Genomic DNA, 8,287 nt, shown 5'->3' with positions numbered 1-8,287 from the left:
AAAGTATCACAACACAGTAAGAGTAAACAAGCATACAACATCATCCATTGCATTAAATATATAATTTTAATACAAGCGGGTTCTAAACAGTTATAGACACCAAAAATAATGTAAATCAAAATAATAAGACGAGTCTTGGATGTGCTCCATCTTCTCAAAAGCTGGCCTCGGTACCTGTCTACTGTCGACCTGAGAATACAAGTTATTTTGAAAGAGTTTATCAACATTAAGCTGGTGAGTTCATAAGCATTTTAGTGTCGGTGTTTGTTATCAAAATGTTTGAACAATGTCTCAAGTGTAAGTTTGTAAAATGTATGTAAATGTTTGTAAAAGTTTGAATCTCTCAATAAAACCTATATTTCCTATTAAAGTAGCCTTCTACCAAGGCTTAACTGTTTTGTATGTTCGTTTGTTGTAAAAGTGTGTAATTTTCCAAGTGTAACTATCATTAACAAAATATAGTTTCTACATTAATGTTTAAGTGACATAATCACTAAATATATGTAATGGGTAAATTATTGTAGTACTGTAGTGTTGTATTATAGGAACTACTGCTATACTAACTACCTTAAATTGGATTTATATTAAGGTATCATGTGATTTATTGTACCATACTATCGATTGGATAAACAACGACAAATGTAGGTCGTAAAAAGAAATGACGTTTGGCACCCGCAGACCTGCAGGTCCGGCTGTAGCTAGCAGCAAGGTGTAGGATACTCAATCCAGTATAGATCTATACGCAAACTCACGCTCTCCCTTCAAGAGACTCTGGCTACAACTCGGGCCATGACATTTAAGTCATGCTCCGATACATATCACAATAATTAACGTATTCTTGTATATGTAATGTAATGAACTGTTCTAGTATAGTAGTATATGTTCTTTCTCTACTATAGTTGTATATGTTCTCCTTCTAGTATAGTTGTATATGTTCTCTATCTAGTATAGTTGTATGTGTTCTTTCTCTAGTATAGTTGTATATGTTCTCCTTCTAGTATAGTTGTATATGTTCTCTATCTAGTATAGTTGTATATGTTCTCCTTCTAGTATACTTGTATATGTTCTCTATCTAGTATAGTTTTATGTGTTCTTTCTGTAGGATAGTTGTGTATGTTCTCCTTCTAGTATAGTTGTATATGTTCTCTATCTAGTATAGTTGTATATGTTCTTTCTCTAGTATAGTTGTATATGTACTCATAGTAATGTAATGTATATGTTCTCATAGTAATAAGTATTGACTCATAAATGAACTGACTCATTGATCTAGCAATAGTATAAGTATGATTCTGTGCTACCCCGATGGTAGCCTATTAATGATGTAACTAGTACGCATGAATATGGAAGCAGTTTTATGTCTATATATGTACACATGATATATAATTAATATTTAAACGACCTTCGGACGAGTACCCGATATCCTATCAGACCACATCCAAATCGAGGAAAAGGAAACAAGGTGGATAGCCTTCCTAAGTCTTTTAAACATTACTTATATAACTATACATATACGGGCATGCAATTTATAATAAGTGTAACAAAGTTTAAGTAAAAGTATTTGATACGTAAAAGAGTTTGTAAAACAGTTTGAAGTAAAATAGTTTGATAAACAGTGTGAACAGTATTAAAATCATTGGTTTTATAGTTATTAATCACATGTGATTGATGTAATAACTATAAATATTCAACTTGTACCCCCCCCCCCTCCCATAAAAGCATTTAAAACATTTAAAAGTATTTCAAAGGGTAATTAAGGGGGTATTAAGTCACCTGTAGTGAGTGGTTCTGATGACATTGTTGGATTAGATGCTAGGTGTCAAGTGGTGACTTGAGTACACACGCGACTCCTATTTAGCGTATATTGTACATATATGATTATAATTAGTATTATGAATGACTAATTAATTTATTGGGACCACCTTAGGGACTAGCAAACACTTATAATGAAGTGTTACAATCACATATGATTATATGAGGGTTTATAAGGCTATACAAGAAAGTGTATGGCCAAAATACACACTATATGTGTGTGTGCGGCCAGGTATGCGACCTAGTGTGCTGCCAGCACATGTGTGTGGCCAGGTGTGCTGCCAGATGGTGTGTGCTGCCAAAAACATGGTGTTCTTGGTGTTCTTGGTACCTTTTATGAAGATCTTCAAAGAGAATGGATGATACTTGAGAGGATTTCGAGTTCTATGCTTGAAGAAGTGAAAGAAGTGTTCAAAAATGACTAAGTATGCTATATATAGGTGGAGTGTGCGGTTGGGAAGAGTGTGAGGCCGCAAACACAAGTATGTGGCTGCAAACTCAAGTGTGTGGCCGCACACTCCATGTGTTGGAGTGTTTGGCCCGATTTTGATTCCTACACTTCAAGTTAACCATTTTTAACACTCCTACCTTGATTATATCACATTTAGAACGCTTCATTAGGCTCTAAAGGGTACTGCCATATAGCAATATAAGTCTAATATTGGAAAGAATTGAAGAGTGTACACGAAAAATTTTCGGGTTGTCACACCTAACACTTAGTGTCCTACATAGTATAGTGAGAAAACTCACATAATGTTAACAATTGTAAACTATAACTCTCATAAAAATAATCAACTACATGAACCCATACAATCCAACATAGGTCCAACCTCAGTATAAGGCTCAAACCCAATAAACTTGACCTAAAAGTCAAAGTGGTTAAAAATTAATGGTCAACAATGAACGCATCATGACCCTCTCCTTGGTCGCGTCGCAAACACTACAAGACAAAACAATCACGACTTTCCATTATAACTCACATCGCAACACCTTAGAGGTCGTGTCACGCTTCTCGATGATTTAGCTAACTTTTTTCCAAGGTCGTAATCCATTAACACTAAAGCCCTAACTTTCCAGAATACATAAAAATATGATCATAATGGATAAAGTTTGCAACTTTATCCACTTGCATGACTCCAAACAACATTAAAATGAAAGCAAAATGGTACCAAACCCATGAATGATTCAAAAGAAAAGGTAAGGACCACTTTAACTCATCACAATGGGTCTAAAAGACCAAAAAATCCAACCTTTAAACCTAGCGTAGTCCAAAATCCATCAAAATACCATTAAAGGAACCAAAGAATTCCAAATCCTAGATCTACAAACAAAGGAGCATAAACTTTGGAAAGAAGGTTGATACTTGAGTAGATCTTGAACTCTTGCACATACAACCTACTTCATCTTATTGTTCCAAAAATGAACACCAAAAACTCAAAGGATGCTCAAACGGGGGGTAGGGTTTCGATCCAGAGAGTGCGTAATGAAAAGATGAGAAAACCCTAAACATCTCAATCCTTAAATATGGCTCAACGCTAGAGACCTAGGGTTTTAGGTTATGATCACTTCACACTGCGACCAACATAAGGTTGTGTCGCTACTTAATGACGTAGCTCATGTTGTGAACATCAAGTAGTCATGTTGTGGCCCACTAAGACCCCCAAATCTGAATTAAGTTAAAGATGATTAAGAGATAACCAACATACCAAAAACCAAGTGCTACAACTCTCCACACTTGAATCAGATTTTGTCCTAGAAATCTGCCTCAATAAAAAATAAAGATATTTCTTGCTCATCTCTAGTTAGGGATCCCAAATCCATTCGGAACCTTTTTGGTGCTGCCACTGCACCTTTATCAACCCTATAACCTTGTTGCGCAAGGTCTTCTTCTTTCTTTCCAATACGACAATTGGTCCTCAATATATTTCTGACGCTCATCAATCTGAATTTCATTCTAAGGTATACCACTGACGTCTCATCCATAATGCACATCCTCGATTGAGAGATATGGAAAGTGTTATGGATCTGAATAAGATCCTCGAGCGGATCCAATCAGTAAGATACTTTGCCCACCTGAGAAATAATATTGGATGGACCAATAACCATATGGCCCAAATTGCCCCTCTTTTGGAACTGGATGATGCCTTTCCATAGTGAAACCTTTAGAAAAATCGTTTCTCCCACCTAAAACTCTAACTCAGAATGACGTCAATCTGCAGAACTCTTGTTCGTCTATGTGTTGTCTACAAACTCGCACGAACCAGTCGAATATGCTATGAATTCTTGAACACGATATCAATGCTATGCTCCCCATAACTCTCAGACGAAACTCTCCTAACAAATAAGATTCTGAAACTTCCTCACATAAAGCATATTGAAGGGAGGTATACCAATGATAGAGTGGAAGCTATTGTATGAAAATCTGTGACATCCCCAAAATCTCAGCCAAAAAAGACCGATTTTCATTTATGCTTTTAAAATATTTTCAGAGTAAATCCTTTTGATTTGAAAGAGTTGTGGAATTTGTTCCCAAAAACAAAACATGATAAAACAATGTTTACCAAAGCATTTCATAAAAGAAATATATTTTTCATTATATAATCAAAACTCGGGGTGTCATGTTCCGATACAGACCAATAAGCATAAACGATAACATTACAAGTCATTCAACAAATATATACATATACAGACATGTAAACAAAACAACTGATGGTTCATCCATCTTATGCCCTCGCGCCACTTCCTGTAATACAAATAAAACTGAGTGGGTCAGGCTTCGGAGCCTGGTGAGCATATAGGGTTTTCAACCCACAATAAATAATCATATTTAATTTTCACCAACCAACAATAACCCAATTACCCATTCCCGTTATTCTCACTTTATGTCCCTAAGACAACTAACATAAGGGACCTAGTCTAAGCATATTTCATCGGGGTGACAACACATGCTTCGGGGGTACCTCAGCAATATAAGTCAAATAAGGCAACAATGAGGGGGATGGAATACAGCGAATGAACACCCAAGTTCATTAACACCTACAGGTGGCGAACCTGCTAATGTTTCCACAAGACTGTCTAGAATAGCCCGTGGTCGTCATCTAAACTTCGCTAGATGACTAAATCAAACAACAACGAGGCCTCTCATCTATTTATTACACACCAACTATCTACCCATGTTCTACCCAACATATTAGCAGATAAAAATATACATTTTTATACATAGATAAAAACCTGTATAGCATGCTTTGATCAACACATATTTCACATAACAGATGAGGCACACACACATATAACACAGATTTCATAGAGAATCACTCAGATGTATGAGATAGAAGAGAGTGAATATACATTCACACATATAACAACAAAATATATACACATAGCACGTATTTTATATATAATACTTTATAATAATGTGTTGGAAGAAGGTAACTACACACTCACTTGATCAGAAGATGATCAGACAGCACTACGACTTGCAGAAGTAGTAAATCTCAGCAGATCTGGAAGATCTTCACAAAAATCGAACTTCTCGCGGGCAGAGCTTGGCTCGGGAACCGCACTTCTCGGGATCTTCGGGATCTCGGGACTTGCCTCGGGGCTCGAGAATAATACCGGGGCTTCGGGGTATTTCTGGCACGCAAATCGATGCAAAACGGGAGAGAGAAGAGAGAAAATGAACAAAAGAATCGGTTGCCTTCGGATCCTATTTATAGGAGGCTGGAGCATCGGAGTACGCGGGGCGTATGCTAGTACGCGGGGCGTACTGGTCCGAATTCGTCACTGCATTCGTCATCCGAAGTCCTCGAGTGCGAGTGTCAACATCTTCGGTGTACGCGGGGCGTACTTCGGATGAGTCTGATGACTCGTCCTCGGATAATACCGGATTTTTCAATTAAATTTAAATACAAAATATTTAATAAACTTCGGAAATTCATATCTTCTTCATACGAACTCCGTTTTCGACGTTCTTTATATCCACGCGAAGGTGAGACTACGCTCTACAACTTTTGTTTAGACTCCGTTGGCTAGTTTTAAATTTATTTTTATTATTTATTTTTAATAGGCCGGGACAGAAAAACTTCGTTATAAATTCATAACTTCTTCGTTTGACGTCCGTTCTCGCCTAACTTTTTATCGCTTCGATACCAACAATGAGATCTTAAATTCTCGTTTAGATTGCTTCGGCTAAAAACCGCTCGATCTCAAAACGAGTATTTCAGGCTGCATACTGCTAAGCCGAAACTTCGATAAATCATAACTTCCTCATACGAAGTCAGATTTGGGCGTTCTATATATATTCGGAAACCTCGTTTCAACTACTACAACATTAACCAAAGATATCAAGTTTATTTTACACTTAAATTTTGACGCTTATTTTTATTCTTAATTAATCAAACCACATAATTAAGCAATTAAGCACAAAACACATAATACTCAAATAATACAATCTTATTACTTTCAAAACGGGTTACAAAGGTTAACCTAGGCTATTACATTGCTAAAAATGGCAAGCCCAGAAACACAGGTGTTACAATTCTCTCCAACTTAGAATGATTCCGTCCCCGGAATCACACATCAACAAACAAATGCGGATAGCGACTCAACATGTCACTCTCCGTCTCCCAGGTGAGATTCGGCCCATTCGTGTGTTTCCATCGGATAAGCACTAAACCAACCATTTTGCGTCGCAACTTCTTAGTCTTTCGGTCAACAATTGCCTCTGGTTCTTCAATCAACCTTTTGTTCTCATCAATTCTCAATTCAGAAATTGGAATTATGTCGGGAACTTCTCCCGTGAACTTCCTCAAATAACACACATGAGAAGTGTTGTGAATTCCATTCAGTTCTTCTGGAAATTTGAGCTTGTAAGCTTGGTTCCCAATCCTCTGAAGAACTTTAAACGGTCCAATAAACCTTGGACTCAACTTTCCCCTTTTACCAAATCTTATAAGTCCCTTCCACAACGAGACTTTAAGCAAAACCGAATCTCCAATTTCAAAAGTCATTGGTCTTCGCTTCTTGTCAGCATAGCTCTTTTGACGTTCTTGAGCTGCTAACATTCTTTCCCTAATTATTTTTAACTTTTCAGCAGTTTGATGAACCATCTCCGGTCCCATACACTGCTTTTCCCCAGCCTCAAGCCAACAAGACGGCATACGACACTTCTGTCCATACAAAGCTTGATAAGGTGCCATCTTAATGCTCGAGTGGAAACTATTATTGTAGGAAAATTCTACCAAAGGTAAATGTTCATCCCAGTTACCTAGGAATTCCAAGGTACATGCTCTCAGCATATCTTCAAGTGTTTGTATTGTTCTTTCACTCTGACCATCAGTCTGCGGATGGTAAGCTGTACTTAAACATAACTTGGTACACATTTCCTCTTGTAGACTTTTCCAAAACCTTGAGGTGAAACGGCTATCACGATCTGATACAATCGTTAACGGAACACCGTGAAGCCTCACAATTTCCCTCACATAAGAATTTGCAAGCTTTTCCATAGACCATTTCTCCTTGGCTGCTATGAAATGCGCACTCTTAGTGAATCGATCAACGACCACCCAAATCATGTCGTGACCATTCTTTGTTCTGGGCAGTTTAGTGACAAAATCCATAGCAATGTCTTCCCACTTACCCATAGGCACAGGAAATGGTTCTAAACTCCCATACGGTTTCTGATGTTGTGTCTTGACTCTCGCACAAGTCACACACTCGGCCACATACTTTGCAACATCAAGCTTCATCGTTGGCCACGAGTAGTAGGGTTTCAGGTCCCTATACATTTTAGTGCTACTAGGATGAATCGAGTACATGGTCTTGTGAGCTTCTTCCATCAGAAGATCTCTGACTCCTCCTGTCTTAGGTATCCAAATCCGATCTTGGAACACCTTCAGTCCATGACTGTTCACACCGAACACCAACGTTTTGCCCAAACGTTCCTCCTTTCGGTCATTCTTTTCAGAAGCTTCGCTTTGAGCTTTCTTTATACTTTCCAAAATAGTCGAGACAACTTCAATTCTCAACGCTCTTGGCCTTTTCCTTTCAAGATTGACTTTCCGACTAAGAGCATCAACAACAACATTAGCTTTACCGGGATGGTAAAGTATCTCGCAGTCATAGTCTTTGAGTAATTCTAGACAGCGTCGTTGCCTCATATTCAATTCCTTCTGATTAAAGAGATATTGGAGACTCTTATGATCAGTAAAAAGTTTGCACTTCGTGCCATAGAGGTAATGCCTCCATATTTTCAGAGCGAAAACTACTGCTGCCAACTCCAAATCATGAGTCGGGTAATTCTTTTCATGCTCTTTCAGCTGTCGAGACGCATATGCTATCACCTTTTCACTTTGGGTCAAAACACAACCCAATCCAACCCCAGACGCATCGCTATAAACAGCGAAGTCTTCAACTCCATCGGGTAAAGAAAGTATCGGTGCATCGCATAGCTTCTTCTTTAGCTTCTCGAATGCTTCTT

The sequence above is a fragment of the Lactuca sativa genome, chromosome 3, assembly GCF_002870075.4.
Source record: "Lactuca sativa cultivar Salinas chromosome 3, Lsat_Salinas_v11, whole genome shotgun sequence".
Taxonomy (NCBI): Eukaryota; Viridiplantae; Streptophyta; class Magnoliopsida; order Asterales; family Asteraceae; genus Lactuca; species Lactuca sativa.
The sequence above is the reverse complement of the archived record's forward strand: the minus strand, read 5'-3'. Positions refer to the sequence as shown.